Raw genomic sequence first — 24,764 nt, forward strand, 5'->3', positions numbered from 1 at the left:
TAATATTTCCACCTCTTTGCCTCCACTGCCCATCTGTCCTTGCATGCTGTCTACTTTATCCATTAGAGACCTTAGAGTATTAATTATTGTTGCTTTAAATTCCCAGTCTGATGATTTCAACATTACTGCCATGTTTGGTTTTGATATCTGCTCTCTCTCTCTTCAAATTGTGCTTTTAGCTTTTTAGTACTTCTTGAAGTTTTTTTTCTACAAATAGCCAGGCATGATGTACTAGGTAAAAGAGCTGGTGTTAATAGTATTTTAGTAATGTGATGGTAAAATGTGAGGGAAAGAAGCATGCTACAGTCATATACTTACGTGTCAGATTTGTAGTTAGCCTATGCCTCTGGACTATGAACACCCCTGGTTCTTCTCAGTTCCATCTTTACTACTTTAGGTGAGACAGTATGGCTAGAGTGGGCTGCTATTATTTCTCCTCTCCCACTTGGATATCTGGAGCTGGGTAGAGTTAGGCGTTTCCCACCCGTCAGGCCAATTAGGTTCTGATAAAAACCACAGCAGGGTAGGCTATGGTTAAATAGTTTCTCCTGAGGGCAGGTCTTGTTAAGAAGAACAGAGTCCTCTCTTTCAAAATTGGTCATCCCTGCCCCAACTCCTCCCAGGAGCACAAGAGGATTGATCTGTGATATTTGCCATGAGAAACTGGTCAGTTTCCTGGAAGTAAAACTCACAAGAGAGTGGGAATCCCATATGACGAGGCTCTTTAGCATGTTTAACTCTTAGACTCATCACACCAAGCCTCCAGCAATTCATCAATTATAGCTGGTGAATCCAGTTGATATTTCAGTCTGTTCAGTCTTTTACTTATTAGGATGGAGACTCCAAGCTCCTTTCATGAGGGATAGGAAATAAGTTGATATAATTTTTGATATTGTCTCATACTTTTTGAATATTCTGTTCTTTATTATGTCTTCTTTTCTTTTTACATTTCAATTTGGGAAATTTAACATATCTTTGTAACTGCCTGAGGGGTTCATTCTGCCCACTACACAAATAAAGGCCAAAAATACTCCCATGCCGCATGGGAGACAGTATCAAATTAATCACATCCAAGGCCCTTAAGTAGGGGTATATATATATATATGTGTGTGTGTGTGTGTATATATATATGTGTGTGTGTGTGTGTGTGTGTATATATGTGGGAATGTATATATATACATGTATATATCACATTTTTTTTGAAACAGTTTCACTGTGTCATTCAGTCTGGAGTGCAGAGGTGCAACCTTGGCTCACTGCAACCTCCACCACATCAGTTCAAACAATTTCCATACTTCAGCTTCCTGAGTAGAGGGATTACAGGCATGTGACACCATGCCTGGCTAATTTTTGTAGTTTCCAGTAGAGATGGGGTCTCGCCATGTTGGCCAGGATGGTCTCAAATTCCTGGCCTCAAGTGATCCACCTGCCTGGGCCTACAAGAGTGCTAGGATTACAGGCATGAGCCACCATGCCTAGCCTAATTACGGAGATACATTTACACTGTCAGTTTTATGAGCCTTTCTAATGCTTTTAAAATGTACTTAAATTTTTTTTCCCATTCTGTAGGTTGCCAATCCACCCTAACGATAATTTCTTTTGCTGTAAAGAAGCTCTGAAGTTTAATGAGATCCCTCTTGTCTATTTTGGCTTTTGTTGCCATTGCTTTTGGTGTTTTAGTCATGAAGTCCTTGCCCTTGCCTATGTCCTGAATGATATTGCCTAGGTTTTCCTCTAGGGTTTTTATGGTGTTAGGTCTTATGTTTAAATATTTAGTCAATGTTGAGTTAATTTTTGTATAAGCTGTAAGGAAGGGATCCACATTCAGCATTCTGCGTATGGCTACCCTGATTTTCCAACAACATTTATTAAATAGGGAATCATTTCCCCATTGCTTGTTTTTTGTCAGGTTTGTCAAAGATCAGATGGTTGTAGATGTGTGGTGTTACTTCTGAGTTCTCTGTTCTGTTCCATTGGTCTATATTTCTGTTTTGGTACCAGTACCATGCTGTTTTGATTCCTGTAGCCTTACAATATAGTTTGAAGTTAGGTAGCATGATGCCTCCAGCTTTGTGTTTTTGTTTGTTTGTTTGTTTTGCTTAGGATTATCTTGGCTATGCAGGCTCTTTTTGGTTCAATATGAAATTTAAGGTGTTTTTTTCCAATTCTATGAAGGAAGTCAATGGTACCTTGATGTATGATATTGGCTGTTTGTTTGTCATATATAGCTTTTATTATTTTGAGATACGTTCCATTGATACCCAGTTTATTGAAAGTTTTTATCATAAATGACTTTGGCTTTTGTAGAAGGCCTTCTCTACATCTCTTGAAATAATCATTTTTTTTTTTGTCTTTGGTTCTGTTTACGTGATGGGTTACATTTATAGATTTGCGTATGTTGAACCAGCCTTGCATCACAGGGATGAAACGGACTTGATAGTGTTGCATGAGCTTTTTGATGTGCTGTTGGATTTGGTTAATATCTCGAATCTACAAATAAATTTACAAGAAAAATACAAGCAAACCCATCAAAAAGTTAGTGAAGGATATGAACAGTCACTTTTCAAAAGAACATATTTATGCAGCCAACAAACAGATGAAAAAAAAAGCTTATCGTTAATGGTCATTAGAGAAATGCAGCTCAAAACCACATTGAGATACCATCTCATGCCAGGTAGAATGGTAATCATTAAAATATCTGGAGACAATAGATGCTGGAGAGGATGTGGAGAAATAGGAATGCTTTTACATTGTTGGTGGGAGTGTAAATTACTTCAACGATTGTGGAAGACAGTGTGGTAATTCCTCAAAAATCTAAAACAGAAATACGGTTTGACCTAGCAATCCCATTACTGAATATATACCCAAAGGACTATAAGTCATTCTATTATAAAGACACACGCACATGTATGTTTACTGCAGGAATGTTCAAAATAGTAAAGACTTGGAACCAACCCAAATGCCCATCATTTATAATATGCCCTTCAATAGTAAACTGGATGAAGAAAATTTGGCACATATACACCATAGAATACTATGCAGCCATAACAAAGGATGAGTTTTGTAGGGATATGGATGAAGCTGGAAACTATGATTCTCAGAAAACCGACACAAGAGCAAAAAAAACAAACACTATATGTTCTCACTCACAGGTAGGTGTTGAACAATGAGAACACATGGACACAGGGAAGGGAACATCACATACCAGGGCCTGTTAAGGTGTTGTGGGGGGCTAGGGAAGAGATAACAGGAAGTCAGGGGATAGGGAAATGATAGCATTAGGAGAAATATGTAGATGACAGGGTGATGGATGCAGCAAACCACCATGGCACATGTATACCCATGTAACAAACTTGCATATTTTGCCATGTACCCCAGAACTTAAAGTATAATAAAAAATAAAATAATAAAATGTATTTTAAACACTAGTGAGGTTTTTATAATAATTATTTTATATCTGTTATGATTTTTATATCATAGAAATAAGCGGTAGGTGAATATTCAGTTTTAAAACATTATGATAAAATACACATAATATGAAATGCATAATCATAACCATTTTAAAATATATAGTTCAGTAGTGCTAAGTTTGTTCACACTGTTTGGTAATCAATGCAAAGAACTGTTTTTAGTTTGCAGAAATGAGATTTCATAAATTAAACAGCAACTACACATTCCTCCTGCCCATGCTCTGGTAACCACTATTCTACTTTGTGTTTTTATGAAATAAATACACTATAAATTTCATTTGTAACTTTTAAGCAACATTTACATAATTTACACATTTTCATTCTGTAAATACCTTATACCTTATGTAATTGAGGCATTTGTTTTTCTATGGTCAGCTTATTTCACTCAGTGTAATGTCTTCAAGGTTAATCCATGACATAGCCTTTGTTCGAATTTCCTTCCTTTTTAAGAATAAATAATATTTCATTCTACATATATACCACCTTTTTAAAAATTCATTCATACATAGATAGATGTTGGAGTTGCTTCCACCTTTTGGTTATTGTGAATCATGCTGTAATAAACATTAGTATACTGGTATCTCTTAGGAAGCTTTTATTTATTCTACATTTCCATAGAAAATCTGTTTTTTTTTTTTTTGGTCCCTCAGCATGAAATTCCTTAGTCAAACCAGTTCTGAAAAATGCTGCATTCCACACATTCTTGTCTTAGAATATATTGAGTTCTAATATTTTATAAGATTATAAATTTGCATATTGATTTTAAATATTTTTACTTACTAATTAACTTGAGTTGCTGAACAAAACTTGTACAACAGAAATGATAATTTGTCATTGTAAGTATAATGACATCATACAAAGAAATACATTTAGAATACATCCAAAGACATATGCTAATATTTTTGTATTTTTTTATTTTATAACATATATAACAATGATATTTTATATTGTTTCTCATTGTTTATCTTACAGATGTTTGTGTAATTTTCATTTGAAAAACTCTTATTTTAGAGGAAGTTTTTCAATTATTATTTCTAGCTTGAGAAGGCAAATGCATATAAGCCCATATATGGGCTTAGTTATTTACAGCAAAATTTGTAGTCATAACCATAAACAGTGATTAACATTATATGACAAATCCAGATTAGTTCACAGGTGAATCTACAAAACACTAAAAAAAAATTATACCAATTTTCTACACTCTCTTCCAAAAGATAGAAGCAGAAAGAAGAGTTTTTTATTCATTCTATGATGCCAGCATTATTCTAATATTAATATAAAGATGTTTCCAAAAAGTAAACTACATATTAGTGTCTCCCATGAATACTAATTTTAAAATTATCAACAAAACGTTAGTAAATCAAAAATCAAATCCAACAACATATAAAAATAATTAGTATATCATGACCAAGTAAGATTAATTGTAAGTAGGTAAGGTTGCTGGTTCAACATACACTAGTCAAATGATGTATATTGGCAGCTTATATATGGCCTTTTCAGAATGTCTCTTTATGTCTATATTTCCAATTTTTTAATGGAGTTATTTGTTTTTTACTTGTTCAATTGTTTAAGTTCCTTACTGATTCTGGATATTAGGCCTTTGTTGGATATATACTTTAAGAATATTTCTCCCATTATTTAGGTTGTCTGTACTTTGTTGATAGTTCTTTTGCTATGCAGAAGGTCTTTAGTTTAATTAGGTTCTACTTGTCAATTTTTTTTTTCCTTGAGAAGCAAGATTTATTTCTATAAAGCCACATATGGAAACTTTTGGAGTAGGATTTATTCTGCATGACCGAGTGCATGAGTCGGTAGTGGAGCAAGCAGAATGCAGAGCTGGGACGTCCTCCTGGGTTTCTCTTCAGATCCACTTTCACGGTTTTGTTAATTGAGTTAAAATGCCAGAAGCTCATAAGCTGCTATAATCTGGAGCCCAGTAAGTTTCCGAGCAATCATCAAGCAATGGTCTCATTACTAGAACTGTCCCAGGCATATGTGTACACACTTCATATGCACACACTTTATATATATGGAAACATTTAGATGTGTAGAGTCCAAAACATTCACATGCTGTCTTTCACTAGCTCGGTTATAAGAGGACTTTCTTTTCACGTTGTCTTGGTGAATCCTGAGTTAGTGATCTCCATAACCCTAAAAAATAGATGGACAGGTAGAATAACCCTATATCCCCGTTACTGATCTCCATAACCCTAAATAGATGGATATACAGAATAACCCTATGTCCTTGTTACCAATCTCTATAACCCTAAATAACCCAGCCAGCAAGTGAACCCTCTGATATGGTCCTAGGTTGATGACTACTAACATTTCTCCACCTTTATCCCTTGTTCTTGTGTGGGATCAGAGTCTCCTCCATTGAAGATCTTTTGAAGCCTATTCGGAGTGATCTGCTCTTCTCCCCCTGAATGCCATCCTCCGCTGAGTCCCCACCATCACACACTGCAGGAAGTGAATTCCACTTTAGTTCTGCTTATATTATAAAGGTGCCCCTTTATTTTCCATGTGTTTATTTCCACAGGATTTGATGCACATCACGAGAATAACCTTTGGGTTTAACCAATTACTGTATTATGAATTAGAGTCCTACCTGTATTTTTAAAATTCAAAAGGATTGAGTATAACATACGTGCAGGAAAGCTGCAAAGTCTTCATCATGGAGCTGGAGGAATTGTGCCTCCTGAGTTCACTCACACAGCCACCATCCAATCATGACAAGTAGCTTCAGAGCCCCGGAGCGCTCCTTCATGGCCTTTCACATAGGTTAATAACCCCTAGAGCTAAGCTCTCTTGTGACTTACTGTAGGGACAAGGGAGTGGAAATGATTTTCTATTAAGGTCCATCTGTCATTTGTGAGGCCTGCATCTGTGGCAAACAATAAAGACCAACGTACCGGCTGCCTGGGCAAGGGACTTGAAACAGCAGAGACAGCTGAGAAGGAGAACGAATTCCAATATGGAGTCAGAGCCAGGGCAGTGGGAAGGATCGTGTGTGTTCCGTGAACCATCCTCTTTCATTGTCTTTTTAGCTAAAATAATGGTAACTTTCTGCCTCTTTAAAGAATCAGTGGCTAGACAAAGTGAATGTCATGTAGGGCATAGCCTGCAGACCTCCTTGCTCTGTGCACTTGTTGGCTTCCACCCTCTGCACGGGACCTGCAGTCCTGCCGGAAGAATCTCTCTGGCTACAGGACATCCTTGGCTTGTCAATTTTTGTTTGTTGTAATTGCCTTTGAGATCTCAGTAAAAAATTATTTCCCACGTCTGATGTCCAGAATTTGTTTCACAGCATTTCGTTTCTTTTTTTTTTTTGTTATACTTTAATTCTGGGATACATATGCAGAACATGCAAGTTTGTTACATAGGTACACACATATTTCTAATTCCAGAAACTTGAATTGTCACACTGTCATTAAAACATCTGTATTAGAAGTAAACTTTATGGCCGGCGTGGTGGCTTACGCCTGTAATCCAAGTACTTTGGAGGTGGGCGGATCACCTGAGGTTGGGAGTTCAAGACGAGCCTGACCAACATGGTGAAACCTCGTCTTTAAAAATAAATAAATAAATAAAATAATAACAAAAAAAATAAAAATAAAAATAATAAAAAGGAACTTTACTACTTTGGTTATATAATGCTCTTAAAAAACCCAAATAACATTTTTATAAATGAAATTTAAAAGTGTTAAGATTAAAATATTATGATTCTAATAAAAGTTATACAAACCACTGATTATTAACAGAATAAAGACCTTTGATTATTAAATGCTATTGCAATAAGGTAAAAATTATCTAATGGTATAATTAAGTGCATTAGAGAGAAACTATTATTTTAAAATAATTTTTGTATATAGAATATCCAAATATCATTACAAACTTAACACTATTATAAAAATTTAAAATTCCATTATGCCAAAAAGGAAAATATTTGCTAAATTTATTTTTTAAACATAGTTTTAACAGTTTGGCTTTATCCAATTACTTGTATCAATAACCTCACATTCTTTCAAGTTTGCTCTTTAACTGCTATAGAAATTCCTAGTTATGAATTCAACTATGATTTTCACTAATGGTAAATCAAATAATTTGAGTTTGTAATTATTTCTAGAAGAGTATCTTTTCTTTTCACATTTCTCCTCACACTATTGATTGTTGAGAGGATAAAGAGTTAAATATAAAAAATAACAACAAGTTTACACACTTGGCCTTAGTAAACAATGCTTTTGTCAATATGTCTGCTTTTATTTTTTTGGATTTACAATTTTTTAAAGAATGTCGGCAAAAAGCAAACCTGAATTTCTATTAAAATAAAAATTTCATGGAACTCAGATTTTGCTGCTGTTTTTTGTAATTTGCTTAATTCATCACTAGAACAGTACCTAGAACTTACCAGCATTTCAATGTCTTTGTTGAACTAATAACTGAATTTAATTATATTTATCAAAAAAAAATACAACTTTGTATGATGGCTCACACCTGTAGTACTAGCTGCTTGAGAAGCTGAAGTGAAAGAACCACTTGATACCTGAAGTTCAAGTCTAACCTAGGCAACATAGCAAGACCCCCATCTCTCATTAAAAAAATGTAAAAAAAAAAAAATTCTGCTAGTCTTTCAATCAGAAATTTTAATTTCCTCTCAGAAGTATGATATTGAAAATCTTAATAGATATCAAATTGAAAAATTGGAACAATGCTTACATATACAACATATGCAGTCCTTGACTATTGACTGACAGTGAAAATGATCACTAATTTACTCAAAACTTAGCTCAACATTAAATGGATATATAGCTATGTCTATTTGTTTTATATATATATATATATAACATATATATATAATATTATATATAATATATATATAACATTATATACAATATTATATATAATATATATATATGTATAGAATATATATATTTACTTGGAGGTCCATACAAAAAGAGGCTGAAAACCAAATTTGACTACTCAGGGCTCTAATTTGCTTACTTTTTCTTTGTATACAGCAATAAATACATGCAAGTGTTCTGGGATAGAAAGTCATCTGCAAAATGCAACACCATTCAATATCGTAATAATATTTTTCTTTAATTTGACATACTGAAATTCTAACTTTTATCTGGAAGAGGGAGTGACAGCAGGATGGCAGAATAAGAGAACCTCACTTATGTTCTATCATAGCAACAATAACTTGGCAGTGTTCTACAGACCATAGTGTATTCCTGGGAACTTTATAACCAGGGTTGTAAAACTCTTGTGAAGCTCAAGACTGAAGAGGGTCATTTTGAAAAGGCAGGTTACCTCCCAGTAGCAGGCATACCAACTGTGTTTTTAAAAATAAAATAATAATTTTTAAAAAATGAATGAACGAACAAAATTGAAAATCATTTAGCCATACAAACCAGAAAAAAAAAGAGATGACTCAAATAAATAGAATTATAAGTGGAAAAAGAGACATTACAATAATGCCATAGAAATACAAGAAATCAAGAGACCACTATGAATGACAAATTGGATAAATTACATGAAATAGATAAATTCTTAGAAAAATAAAACATACCAAAACTGAATTATAAATAAATACAAACTAGGAATAGGCTTACAACTAGTAAAAAGATGGAATCAATAACAATCTCCCTCAAAGAAACTCCCAGAAACAGAAGCCTTCACAGCTGATTTCTGCCAAGCATTTAAACAATTAATATCAATTTTTCCAAACTCTTCCAAAAAACTGAAGAGAAGGGAACACTTCCAAACTCTCTTTATAAGGTAAACATTACCCTCAGCTCAAAAGCCAGATAAGGATACTACCAAAAAATAAAAAAAATTACAGGCCAATCTCTTTGATGAACACAGACGTAAAGTCTTCAACAAAATACTAGCAAACTGAATCCCACAACACGTTTTAATTTTTATTTAATTTTTAAATTTCAATTGATTGTTAATTAATTAAAAGACCAGGTTAGGAAACTGGCTAATTTTTATATTTTTGGTAGAGATGGGATTTCACCATTTTGTCAAGCTGGTTTCAAATTCCTGGACTCGAGCAATTTACCTGCCTCGGCCTACCAAAGTTCTGGGGCTACAGGCATGAGCCATCATGCCCAATCCCCACAGTACTTTTTTCTTTTTTTTAATAATCATTCACCATAATTAAGTGAGATTTATTCCTGTGATGCAAGGATGGTTCAACAAAAGCAAATAAATAAATATGATCTACATTCACAAAATGAAGGATTAAAATTACAGGATGATCATAATGGATGCAGAAAAGGCATTTAACAAGATTCAATGCCATTTCATGATAACTCTCAACAAATTAAGAATAGAAGAAATATATCTCAAAATAATAAAGATCATATATAACAAGGAAATAGCAAACATATTCAATGGTGAAAAGCTGAAATTTTCCCCTAAGATTAGAAATAAGAGTACCTACTACCACTATTTCTATTCAAGATAATATTAGAAGTTTTAGGTGGGGCAATTAAGCCATAAAATAAATAAAAGACACTCAAGTCAAAAAATAAAAGGTTAATTTGTATTACTTTTTCTATTTTTTTAAAAAAATTTTTTGCAGATGACATGATTTGATATATAGAAAACCCTAAAGACTCCACCCAAAAATTGTTAGAAGGGATAAACAAATTCAAGGAAGTTGCAGGATACAAAGTCAATGTAAAAAGGTCAGCTGCCTTCCTATACACTTAAAATGGAATATCTAAATAAAATAAAAACAATTTTATTTACAATAGCAGTAAAAGGAACAAAATAATTAGAAATAAATTTAACCATAGGGGTGACTAATCTGTACACTAAAACTATTAGATATTGATGAAAGAAATTGAGGAAGACACAAATAAATAAAAAGACATCCTGTGTTCATAAATTAGAAAAGTCGTTATTTATACATACTGTACAAAGTTATCTACAGGTTCAATGACTTGCCCAATAAAATTCTCGTGGGATTTTTAAATAGAAAATTTAAAAATAACTCTAAAATTTTTATGGAACCCCAAAAATGCCTAATAGACAAAGTAATCTTTTTGTTCTTGTTATCATGGTTGTTATCATGATCTTCGTTTTACTTATATTTCAGGTACATGTGAAGGTTTGTTTCATAAGTAAACATGTCACACAGGAGTTTGTTGTACATATGACTTCATCATCCAGGTATTAGTCCCAGTACTCAATAGTTATCTTTTCTGCTTTGCTCTCTCCTTCCAACCTCCACCTTCAAGTAGATATCAGTGTCTGTTGTTTTCTTTTTTATGTTCATAAATTCTCATTATTTAGCTCCCACTTATAAGTGGGGACATTTGGTTTTCTGTTCCTGTGTTAGTTTGCTGAGGTTAATAGCTTCCAGCTCCAAGCAAGTTTCTGCGAAGGACATGATCTCATCCCTTTTTATAGCTGCATAGTATTCCGTGGTGATTAAGTACCACATTTTCTTTATCCTGTCTAATGTTGATGGGAATTAGGTTGATTTCACATCTTTGCTATTGTGAATAGTGCTGCAATGAACATTCACATGCATATGTCTTTATGGTAGAATGGCCTATATTTCTTTGAGTATATACCCAGTAATGGGATTGCTGGGTTGAAGGATAATTCTACTTTTAGCTTTTGAGGAATTGCCGTACTATTTTCCACAATGATTGAACTAGTTTACAATCCCACCAATAATGTATAAGTGTTCCCTTTTATCTACAACCATGCCACCTTTAATAATAGCCTTTCTGACCTGTGTAAGTTGATATCTCATTGTGATACTGATTTGCATTCTTTAATGATAAATGATATTGAGCTTTATTTCATATGCTTCTTGGCTGCATGTATGTCTTCTTTTGAGAAGTGTCTGATTATGTCCTCTGCCCACCTTTGATGGGTTATTTGTTTTTCTCTTTCAAATTGGTTTATGTTTCTTATAGATACTGGATATTGGACCTTTTTCAAATGCATAGTCTGCAAATATTTTCTTTCATTCTGTAGGTTGTCTGTTTACTCTGGTGTAGTTACTTTTGCTATTCAGAAGCTCTTAAGTTTAATTATATGCCACTTGTCAATTTTTGCTTTTGTTGAAATTGCTCTTGCTCTTTGTCACAAAAGTTTTACCCATTCCTATGTCCAGAGTGGTATTTCTCAGGTTGTCTTCCATGGTTTTTATAGTTTTTAATTTTATACTTAAGTCATTAATCCATCTTGAATTGATTTTTGTATATGGTGTAAGGAAGGGGTCCAGCTTCAATCTTCTGCATATGGCTAGACAGTTATGCCAGCACTCTGTATTGCTAGGGAATCTTTGCCCCATTGCTTGTTTTTGTCAGCTTTGTCAAAGATCAGATGTTCATAGATGTGTGGCCATATTTCTGGGCTCTCTATTCTGTTCCATTGGTCTATGTGCCTGTTTTTGTACCAGTACCATGCTATTTTGGTTATTGTAACCCTGCACTATAGTTTAAAATCAGGTAAAGTGGTGCTTCCAGATTTTTTTTTTTTTTTTTTGCTTTGGATTATCATGGCCTTTTGAGCTCTTTTTTGGTTCTACATGAATTTTAAAATAGCTTTTTTTCTAATTCTGTGAAGAATGTCATAAGCATAGCATTGAATCTGTAAATTGCAGTATGGCCATTTTAATGATATTGATTCTTTCTATCCATGAGCATGGGATGTTTTTCCATTTGTTTTTATCATCTCTGATTTCATCGAGCAGTGTTTTGTAATTCTCATTGTAGAGATCTTTACCTCTTTAGTTAGCTGTATTCCTCAATATTTTATTCTCTTTTTGGCAATTCTGAATGAGATTGCCTTTCAGATTTGGCTCTCCACTTCACTGTTGCTGTATAGGAATGCTGGTGATTTTTTTCTTTTTTCTGTTTGTTTTGTATGCTGCAACTTTGCTGAAGTTGTTTATCAGCTGCAAGAGCTTTTGGTCCAAGACTATGGGGTTTTCTAGATATAGAATAATGTTGTCTGCAAGCAGAGATAATTTGACTTTCACTCTTCCTGTTTGGATGCCCTGTATTACTCTCTCTTGACTGTTCTGGCTAGGCCTTCCAATACTATGTTGAACAGAAGGTGTGAAAGAGAGCATCTTTGTCTTGTCTGGTTTTCAAGGGGGAAATATTTTCAGCTTTTGCTCATTTGTTATAATGTTAGCTGTAGATTTGTCATAGATGGTTCTTAATATTTTGAGGTATGTTTCTGCAATACCTAGTTTATTGAAAGTTTTTAACATGAAGGGATTTTGAATTTTATCAAAAGGCTTTTCTGTGCCTATTGAGAGAATTATGTGGTGTTTGTCTTTAATTCTGTTCATGAGATTAATCACATTTATTGATTGGCATATGTTGAACCAACCTGGCATCTCAGGGATGAAGACTACTTCTTCATGGTGGATTAGCTTTTTGATGTGTTGCTGGATTCAGCTTGGAAGTATTTTGTTGAGGATTTTTGTATCCATGTTCATCAAGAAAAATCTGGCCTGAAGTTTTATTTTTTTGTTATGCCTCTGTCAGGTTTTTGATTCAAGGTGATTTTGGCCACATAGAATGAATTAGAAAAGAGTCTCTCCTTCTTAATTTTTTGAAATAATTTCTGTAAGAATGGTACCAGCTTTTTGTACATCTGATAGAATTTGGCTGTGAATCTCTCAGGTCCCTTTGATTTTTTTGGTTGGTAGGCTATTTATTACTGATTCTATTTTGCAGCTTATTATTGGTGTATTCAGGGAATCAGTTTCTTCCTGGATCTATCTTGGGAAATTGTAGGTGTTCAGGAATTTATCCCTTATTTTTAGGTATTCTAGTTTGTGTGCATGGAAGTGCTCTTAGTAGTTTCTGATGGTTGCTTTAATTTTATGGGATCAGTAGTAATGCTCCCTTTATTATTTCTAGCTAGTGACTTATCAATTTTATTATTTTTTTTTCAGGAAACCATCTCCTGACTCCATTGATCTTTTGAATGTTTGTGTGTGTATGTCTTGATTTCCTTAAGTTCAGCTCTGATTTTTGTTATTTCTTAAGCTGGAAGTATGACATTTAATTTCAAACTATGTTACAAAGCTCCTGTAATCAGTGTGACACTGTCAAGAAAACAGGCACATAGATTAATGAAACAGATAAGAGATCCCATAAATAAACCCTTATTCAAAAATCAATTAATGTTTGACAAACACGCCAAGAATACACAAGTGGAAAAGTATAGTCTCTTCAATAAACAATGTTGGAACAAAAAGGATAACCACACAAAGAATAATGAAATTGAGTCCTTTTTACAACATAGGAAAAAAAATTAACTAAATGAATTAAAGACTTAAGTGGAAGACCTCAATTTATAAAACTCCTGGAAGAAAACTTAGGAGTAAAACTTCTTTATATTGGCCTTTGAAAATGCAGTTTTTCGTATGACACCAAAAGCACAGACAACAGAAGTAAAAGTGAACAAGTGACCAAGATACCACATTAAACAAAATAACTGCTCAGTAAAAGAAACACTCAACAAATTAAAAGGGCAACTATGGGACAAGAGAAAATATTTGTAAATCATATACCTGATAAGAGATTGATATATAAACTGTATAAGAAATTCATACAAATCTATAGCAAATATATATATATATATATATGCCAATTATAAAATGAACATACAAATGGCCAACAAGCATATGAAAAGGGGCTCTACATCACTAATAATTTTTAAAAATGCAAAAAAACACTGCAGTATCACCTGAAACCTGTTAAATAGCTCTTATCAAAAAGACAGACAACAAGTACTGGCAAAGGTGTGAACAAGGGAGTTCTTGGATATAGTTGGTGGAGACGTAAATTGGTATAGACATTATGGAAAACAGTATGGAGATTTCTCAAAAAAATTAATACAAGAACTACAATATTGCCCAGTAGTCTACTTCTGGATATATATAACAAAAAGTAAAATTATTATTTCAAAAATATACTTGCATCTTAATATTTTTTAAAGCCTCTTTCTCAATAGTCAGGGTATGGAAACAACCTAAATGCTCATTGGCAGATAAATAGATTTAAAAAGTGTATTATTTAATTATATTTACACATAAATATAATTTAATATTATTCAGCTTTGAAAAAAAAAAAAAAAGAAATCCTGTCATTTGCAACTAGATGGATAAACCTATTTCCACTAACCTATGGCAAGATAACTTGTTAGCTTGTAAGGAGTGAAAAGTCTCAGAGCCTTCACAGTTCTTGATAATGTTATGATAAATTAATTATATGTATAACTTGCTATGTAGCTGTAAAATAATGTGGTCAATTAAACATATAAACCTGGTATGAAAATATATGTATGTTTCATGATGAAAGAATTCTAAAAAGCTATAGAATAATATAATGTTATCAATTTTATATAAATATATGCATAAATTTATACTATTGCCATATAGATGCATATGTATATACAATATAGAGAGAGCATTTGTGAATACATAAATAAAAGCCACAAACTCACGGAGATTTTTTTTTTTTTCTCCATTGTTCTCTGATATCATATGCTTGGAGCTCAGAGATTTCTTTTGGAAAGTACGTTGATGTTACCTAGTAAAAATGGAGTCTACTTTTATTGCTTTGTTGTTCAATTGTTTATATATTTATATTCAGCATTGATTTTACTAATTTGAAAAAAAATTAGGGTAGAAAAATTGCACTATGTCACTATTATTAAATGAATTCTTTATTTGGGAAGTCAATTTTTAAAATGTTTTAAAATATTTGAATTGAATTTAATTCATGTCTAGTAAGAGAAAAGATAGAAACAGTTTTCATAAAGTAATTTAAAATTTGACTTATGATTTAGTAAATTACATTTTAATTTTTTAGAACTGCAATAGTGTAAATTGAACCAGCTTCTTGACAATATTTTTTCTACTCTATCCCCTGTGTAAGAAGGATTTTGTTAATTTTAAAAGACCAACATAACGTTAACCTTATGTTTCTTATTAAGTTCATCTTATTTTTATATCAGTACATAGCTAACTTATTATTATTTATTCTGCAAAAATATACTACTAGCTTAGTTAGTACCCTATCTAAAACAAAAATTTTTCTTGGCTTGGATTCTTATAGAAACAACATTATTTACTGATATTTTATATAAACAATTTCAGTCAAATAATTTGAAGCAAGTTGCAAAATAATAATTGGCTACAAGTTTTAAATATTAGCTTTTTATTTTAGAAGGGATATTTTTAGAATGACAAATGAGATTGACACAATCATATTTACCATGTAGAAGTCAAGAGAAAAATATTTAATGTTAGTAAATAAAACTAAAATAACTATACTTGGGAAGGGTTGTGTTTACCTTAGCTTGGTTATAGATATCTTTCATCTGCTAACCTTATACGTTACTTCCCCCCAAAAAAATTTTCCTTTCCCTAATGCTAAAAAGGAAGTCCTTTTTGTTCATTCCCAGAGTATTTTATGCTTACTTGCTTATTTTCTATAAGGTGCTTTTCACACTGAAGTTTAGATAATGACTATTCCTCTTTTCCCATGTGTTTCTATGTTCTCCACACTTAGCATAATTCATGACAAATAGAAAATTCCTAACATTGCTGATCAAATAGAATGACTAATTAACTTGTTTTATCAACATCTTTGATTATAACATATTAAACTAACATTTAAGTTATTCTCTCCAGAGAAAACGCCTGTAACAGACTTGCCTCATGGCTCACTCTTACTGAATGCCACATACTACAACTAGAATATAAATTCCTGAGACTGGAATTTTGTCTTACTGCTGTACAAATCTGTATTTAGTACGTAAAAGAGTGCTAGTATATTCAGCAGATATAAATATTTAAGGAGTAAATTTGTGGTAACAAGCGTGGGTCACCTAAGAAGAAATACTTTATGTAGGCAATCTTAGGCAATGTTGACACTTAATTTTCCCTCTATCAGTGATAAACAGAAAAAGTCACAAGAAATAGTACGGATATGTGAAATCTTCTGAATATGGGAATGGCTAATAAGTGCCATGAAATATTTTCTCTGATTTCATTAATTTATGTTGATGTGAATGTTGCTACAGAAGTTTGTGTAAAAGCTTAGGGTACCATATAAAGTGAGTCATATATTTTCTCTAGAATTCTAGCATTTTCACACATCATATTATAAATAGTGCATCATTTATTTTTGATAGGTAATGTTTTTACATTACCTATCAAATAAATAGTCTCAACCGAAAAAGGAAAAGAATGTCTCTTATGTGTTTGTGAAAACTAGCAACTTTTCTTTTTATTTTTTGACTGGCTTTTATAATACAGTTCACTTTTATGGTTTTTAGTCTCAAACAACAGACTTAAATATAAGTAATCTGATCAATATAAGTGTTAGGCTTTAACTCTTGATATTTATGCCATAGTACACCATAGATTTTAAGCCATATAGAAAATCTATTTTAAAGAAAATTATTTGTCTTAAAATATTGATAGGAGAGAATTCCGTGAAGAAGACAGAGTAGGAAGCACAAAGTGTCTTGTCTCCCCAAAAGTACAATAGCACTAGCAAAATCCGTCTGATGAAAACATTTTGGAATTCTGAAGTATATGGAAAGCTTCAAAATTCCAGGGGAAGGCTGGGACTGTAAATTCCAGTTAATTTCAGTAACTTTCAGCTCTTTGTACAGTAGCAGCTACCCATCCTCTAATCCCAGCCAAGTGGCAAGCAGCTGTGTATTTGTTCCCAGAGACATCTGCACAGCTTGCAGAGACTAAGCAAAAAGGACCCTGAAATAATCTGTCCTCCAAATATTGAATATCTATGTTCTAATCACTAATTTCTGCTTCTAATCACAGAGAGCCAAACAGGCAGGTGGCCATTGCTGTTGCACCTCCACTTACTGTTGCAAGCCCCTCCATTATTTCTAGGGTATTTAACGGGCTAGCACTCTTCACCTCTATTGATTTTTTTTCCCTTTGGGGAGACAGTAATGAAAGACTAGAACATTCAAAAACAACTGCATATATGGGGGAAACTAGACAGTGATCATGAATGCCCAGAGAAAGAGGCAGGCTCAGAAAAGAACTGAAATACCTTAAGTTAACACCTGATTCTTTTCACAGAGATGGCCAATAATAGTATAAAAAATAAGAAACAAAAACAATTTAAAAATCAGAAAATCCTTGGAAAAGGGAAGAATCTGATTTACGGAGTTACCTCATAAACTCAAATGTTCAGTTTTCAACAACTAAAAGATATCTTGGGACAGGAAATCAGGGCCCATGTAGAATAAAGACATAAATCAACACAAACTATAACAGAGACCTAAAGGGGGATTCTGATGTCAGCAAGAAGGATGATTAGATGTTACTAGCACATGTCCCCTGACAAAAACAGCAAAACCAACAAATAAACGACTACATTTGACAAAAATGACTAAAGGAAAGCACCAAAGTTTATCAAAGGAGTAACAGAAACCCTGATGAACACAGAAACTCTGGATAGTCACTGATATGATTAGGCTGTATCCCCACCAAAATATTACCTTAAACTGTAGCTCCCATAATTATCATGTGTTGTGGGAAGAACCTGGTGGAAGATAATTGAATTATAGGGGCAGTTTCCCCCATACTGTTTTTGTGATAGTGAATAATTTTCACGGGAGCTGATGACTTTATAAGGGGGAAACTCTCTCACTTGGCTCTCATTCTCTCTTTCCTGCCACCAAGTAAGATGTGCCTTTCACCTTCCCCATGATTATGAGACCTCCGAAACCACATGGATCTGAGTTCATCAAACCTTTTTTTTTTTTTTAATAAATTACCAAGCATTGCGTATTCTTTATCAGCAGTGTGAAAACAAACTAATACAGACATTCAGAAAAGGGAAGGTTCTACTTGGCATCTGCCTCCCCATATTGTAGCCAGGATAAGCCAGGATGCAGAATAAGCTTCCCCTGGTGGAAAAGAGGCAATCAAGGGGAATCCAGCAGCCTCCACAACACCTTAGACACCTATAATTTTTATTATTGGGAACCCCTGCCATTCTCACGGCTGCCAAACTTAGCTGTGGGAGCTTCCTTGAGTCCACACAGCTGTGTTTCCCCTGAAGAAAAAGCCAACACTGTGTCCTACTCCTCCTGGCTCCTGTAGCCTGACATCCCCATGTCAAGCTGCACCCTCCCCCATGTGGCCAAGTGGTGGTGGAGATGCCCTAACTAATCCTCTCAGTTGTGGATGAATCTTACCCCTTTAGGCCAGAGCTGAAGTTAGACATTTCCTCCTGAAGTAATAATGCCTTGAAAGAACGGCTCCATTTACCCCCCAAGTTGCTACTGTACACTGCCACTGTGTACCTGAGCTGGATCTGTGCCTTCTTTTACATGGAAACTCCCTGTCAGAGTCATTCCATATACTTCTCCCAATCACTGCTGTGCTTGCCTCTTGGGATCTCAAGCAAATGTTACACATTCCCTACCAGGGAATGGTGCCTTGGTATAGCTGCTGCATCTACCCTTTCCAGTCACCATTGAGCCCTGCCCCTTCACCAGAATGAAAGAAACTATTTCAAAACTATTTATCTGACAAGGGGTGAATATTCACAATATACAAAACTTCCAAACAACTCAACAGCAAAAAAAGACAATCTGTTTAGAAAACGGTAAATGAGCTAGAGATCTCTCAAAAGGACATATACAAATAGTCAACAGGTATATGACAAAATGCTTAATATCACTAATTATCAGGCAAATGCAAATTCAATCCACAATAAGATAGTATCTCACCCCAGTTAGAATGGCTATTATGAAAAGAATAAAAAATAACAAATGCTGTCAAGGATGCAAAGAAAAAGGAACTTTTATATACTGTTGGTACTAATGTAAATTAGTACAGCCATTATGGAAAACAGTATGAAGATTTTTTAATAACCTAAAAATGGAACTACCCTATGAAATACAATCTCACTAAAGGATATATATCTAAAAAAAAGGGAATTAGTGTGTCAAAGAGCTAACTGCGCTCCCATGTTTACTGCAGCACTATAATAGCCAAACCATTGTCTGTCGGCTGTATGTTTAAGTATGTTTTTGTGGTAACAAGTATTCTTTTACTTACACATTAGCTCTCTTATGAATCCTATGAACTTTACTTCAATAGGATATGAAATTCTTGGTTTTAATTTTTGTTTAAGTATGCTGAAAATAGGCCTGCAGTCTCTTATGGCATATAAAATTTCTACTGAGAGGCTGGCTGCTAGCTTGATGGCGCTCCCTTTGAAAGTGGCTCTTCTATCTAGCTCCCTTTATGATTTTTTTCTTTCATGTTGACTTTGGATAATCTGATTACTAGCTGTCTTGGTGATGATCATTTTGTATAATAAGTAACAGGAGTTCTCTGAATTTCTATAATTTCCATGTTGACCTCTATTTTGAGACTGGGAAATTTTTCAAGAACTATATTCTCAAGTATATTTTACAAGTGTCTTATTCTCTCCCCTTCTCCCTCAGGAATGCCAGTGAGTCATAGGTTTGGTCTCTTTACATAATCTCATATTTCTTGGAGATTTTGCTAATTTTTAAAAATTCTTTTTCTTTTGTTTTTGTCTTACTGTATTGATTCAAAAGACTGATCTTTGAGTTCTGACATTCTTCTATCAGCTCGTTATATTCTGTTTTATTGCTTCTGATAGTATTACAAAATTTCTATAGTGATTTTTTTAGTTCTAGAAATTTGATTTAGTTCTTTCTCTTATTTTTATTTTTTATTTATTGATATTTGTAGAGACAGGGTTTCATTATGTTGCCCAGGCTGCTCTTGAACTCCTGGACTTAAGTGATCCATCTGCCTCAGCCTCCCAAAGTGCTGGGATTACAGATGTGAGCCACCATTTCCAACCTGGTTCTTTCTTAAAATGACTATATTGTCTTTCAACTATTTATTTTCCTGGATTTCTTGGATTGGGTTCAGCTTTCTTCTGGATCTAACTGAGCTTTCTTGCCATTCGGATTCTGAATTCTGTCTGCCATGTCTGCCATTTCAATCTGGTTAAGAATAGTGCTGGGGAGCTACTACAATGACTTAAAAGTAAGAAGACATTCTGACTTTTTAAATTGACGTACTTATTGCACTCATCTGAGAGGGCTGGTTTTTCTTTACTGTTTAGAATTTGCTGTTGCTTGATTGGGGCTTTTGGATTTTGTTCTTTAATTCTCTTGAAGGTTTGAGTTTGAGGTGAGTTGAATATAGTTGACTGGATGTTTACAGAGGGTCAAGGCTCTGTATGGAATCTTTATTTGTGGCTAGATTTCTGCATTGGTTTTTACAGGCAGTGTATACTGGCATAACTTTTTTTGTGTGTGTGGTGGTGTAATTCAGGCAGCAATCCAGTAGATAGCTCTTAAGTGTAGAGAGGTTCTTAGCTGTGTGCCCATTTGTATTTCAGAGTTTTTGTAGCAGTGGTCTGTGGTAGAGGAGTCTGGAGCTGTGGAGAGATGACCCCCCTCGAGATTGATTCCTGGGCCTTAGGGGAACCCTTTCCAATTGCTGTTACCATGTTCTTGAACCCAGGCCTCCCTCTTCCTAGTGTTCTTAGAGTGAGGTCTTTTTTCTTGCTTTATTTCCAGCCACAAATCTCAGTTCCACATCCTGATTGGTGTCCTCTGACCCTGGGGATTTGGGACAAGGCCATCCGCTTTGTTCTCTAACCACTCAAGTTTGAACACCAGGTGGGCATGTAGGCTGAGGTGTTCCCAGGCTTCTGGCAGTACACTCTGGCAGCTGCCAGCAAGGCACTCACTCCACTGGGAGATGTTGCCAAAGCACCCTACCAGGCAATGGAGACTACTGTGTGGCTGCTCCTACAGGAATAGACAGGTGTGGACCCATGGAGGGGCCAACAGGGAGAGGTACATGCAGATATGATGTTCCAAGGTTTGATGGGAAAGACAGCCTTGTTCTATCCTGGTCCAGCAGCCAGCAAAGGCTAGAGCCACTGAGAGGAATATGGAGACACTTAGGAGATGGGCTTTTATGTTCATGCTTTGTGGAAACTGTCCATATTTAAAACTCCTGGGCTCTGTGCAGGCTGCAGCTATGTCCCTACCTACTCTCTGGGCAGGTTCCCCTGCCAGTTCAATTGTCTATGGAATTCATGGGATCTCTTGTAGCTGGGATCTTGAGGTTCACTATGAGAGTGGGTTGCACAGAAATCACTTCATTTGCCACTTCCTTAGCCATTCAGGGCTAGGAATGAATCTTGGCAGTCAGTAATCCAATGCAAGACTTACAGCTTTCTCCCTCTTCAGCCTTGGTGTGTCTAGTCTGACTGGCAGACTCGACCAAGTGATGGATGAAAGACATACACTGACATAGGCTTGCCAGTCAGCATGGCCAGGGGACCTCTACCAGAGTCAACAGCAGGCATGATAAGCTGGTGATGTTCACATTATTTAGCACAGATTAAATGACAAAGGTCTCAACTAAACACCATTAGATGATAATTAACATTGCAAACCCCCCAGCTAGAGAGCAGTCATGTGCCCCTGGATGATCAAAGGTTGGTCTTATGACCACATGAGTAAACAAGCTATTTAGATAAACTTCTCTACATTCCTTTGTATCTACACCTAGCTATTAGATCAAGGTAAGAGGATTAGGCTGCCTTCAGCCATAATCTCTTACAAGGTTTTGCAAAACTGTCTGAAATTCCAAGAAGGTTTGTTTTCTCTGTAATTTCTCCCACCACTCTGACTCTCTACAGTGTCACTCTGACTCACCACAGACACTCTACAGTGTCTATGTTGCCTATCAACTTTCAGTATTTTGTCTCAAAAAGACCTCTTTGAAGCATGGTAATTTATTCAAAATTTTTGTCTCACTCACTGGGTGATGCTCTTCGTGGCTGTATTTAATCATCCATTTTGTCCCAAATCCTCTGTAGTAAGTTTTTTAATCAAGAAGTGTGAGTTCCTCAACTTTTTTCAAGTTTCCATTCCTTTTTAAGATTGTTTTGGCTACTTGGAGTCCCCCGAGATTCCATATATGTTATTTGATACATTTTCCTGTTAAAAAAAATGCTGTTGATATTTTGATAGATATTGCATTGAATCCTTTAGAAATTTGGAGTAGTATTGTCATTTTAACAATATTAGCTCTTCCAATATTTCAGCTTTATAGTTTACATCACAGAGTCATATTTACCAAATATATTTTATATTAAATGTTACTTCACATTTATGAAACCTTGGGCAAATAGCCAGCATCTGCCAAAAAGGAAGCAGGTTCAGTGGGGTTTAAGAGAAAAAAATCCAAAGTCGCATAGTAAGAAATGGGGTGAAGGTTTTAGTATGTAATTTTCCCATTGAAACAAGATCTCCACATATTATATAGCCCATAAAAATACTTCAAATTCTATCTGAAAATGGATCTCCAGATAATACCAAATCTAATATTCAAAGTGAAATATCTTGAAAATACACTTAGATTTTTTAGTGTGTAGCTTGAGTCTTCACCATTACTGCTTTCTTTAAAGTATTACAACACTAAACTTTATTTAATAATTTATTTGAGGGTGGTCATCTTGCTATGGTGGAAAAGACAGCTTTATAACTTACCAACTAAAACAAGACTTCAAGATTAATCTTCATATTAAGTTATATGCAATTATTATTTCCACTAATTTTCTCTATCACCTTGACTCCAGATAGACTTATTTTTCTCTCAGAATCGGAGGTAGCAGGAAACTCTTTCCCTAAACAGTTTGTGTGACTCATTTGTTGCTGTTGCAAGGGAAATTCTGTTTTAAAACCTTAGAGGAAAAGATGGTGGTAAAATTTTATCTACACAGATCTTAGAAAAAAGCATTATCTCTAATTGTTGGTTTAAAAATCTATAAGGATATAATCTTTGACAAAATAACTCTTAAACAATAGGAGGAAAGGATTTAGAATTCAGAAATCTCCCTGGTGGTCTTGTACTATTGCCACAGGCTGACAGAATAATTGGAAGGCATTTCTAAAGCTTTTGAGCAGAGAATTACTTATTCTAATATCCCAATAATATTGTTTTACACCTAAATAGAGATCTTACTCTTAAGAGCCAATTCTATCTAAAATTACAGAGTACATGTCTGAACTTTTGACACATAAATTTTTTAAACACTGTAAAATAATTATTGCTATAACATTCATGAGCCTTGACTCATTTCTTCTTTAGAATTTTTAAAAGCCTGTTTTCTTTCTTTGTGTGGAAAATCCATTCACATTATTTGGCTTGTTTGAATTTTTATTACAAATAATTATACTAGTGTAGTACAGTGATAACTTTTCCAGTAAAGCATTGCCAATTGTGACAAGTAGAGAGTAACTGACATATCTAAATTTGTTTCCCAAACTGAATTTGCTTAACTTGTCTTCTCATTATTTATTTTGACTTTGGTTGTCACAGTTTATATATTGACAGTTATAATTACATTCAAAAAAATCATATCTTAACAAATGTATTAATTAAGATTTTGTGGTTATCTATATGTCTTTGGTATAAAAAAAGAGAGGAAACTAAACTATGATTCTTTATGTGTATATTTGACTATATCTAACTACTAAACATATATATATATATATATATATTTAACTATCACTGAAACAATTGAATGGTATTTGTGCATATCTTTCTGGAAGTTAATGCCTGTAAAAATAGTGTCAAGCATAAGATCCTACACCATATTTACTTTGTGACAAAATTTAATTTCCTGATTCTGACTCTACAAAATGAAACTACAAATGTTTAATTATGTCTGATTAGCATTCTATTTTGCAGCACACTATTTAAAGTAATTCTTAAAAATAACATGCAAACAATAATCATAATTCTCACAGAATTAGTGTAAAAGTATTGCAGAGGAAAGCTCCTCAGATGCTGTATAATTAAGATTACCTAGGTCAAAAAGGCTAAAGGAGTTGACTTGGGGTTATGTTACATGTGCATTTGACAGTTAGAGTACCTCACCCCTCTACCCTAAGTATTGGAATTTCTTTTTTTTTAAGATTTCCTCTAGGTAAAATGCCAGGGAACTGTATTTTTCTCTTATTTTCTTTTGTATATTTTTAATTAATTTTCAGTCAAGCTTACAAAAATGTGTCAATTTCTGGCAGGCCCTACAATAGATAATGAGCAAAATATATTTCAATGCTTACCCATTTCATTCAAAACTGAATCATCTCAAGATGTTCCTTGACAATATTTAATCAACAATATTTTCTGACTATTCATAGTAAGCTATTTACTTTTATTTCACGTCCATT

This window comes from Sapajus apella, unplaced genomic scaffold, assembly GCF_009761245.1.
Source record: "Sapajus apella isolate SASKATOON/1434 unplaced genomic scaffold, GSC_monkey_1.0 scaffold5, whole genome shotgun sequence".
NCBI classification, from domain to species: Eukaryota; Metazoa; Chordata; class Mammalia; order Primates; family Cebidae; genus Sapajus; species Sapajus apella.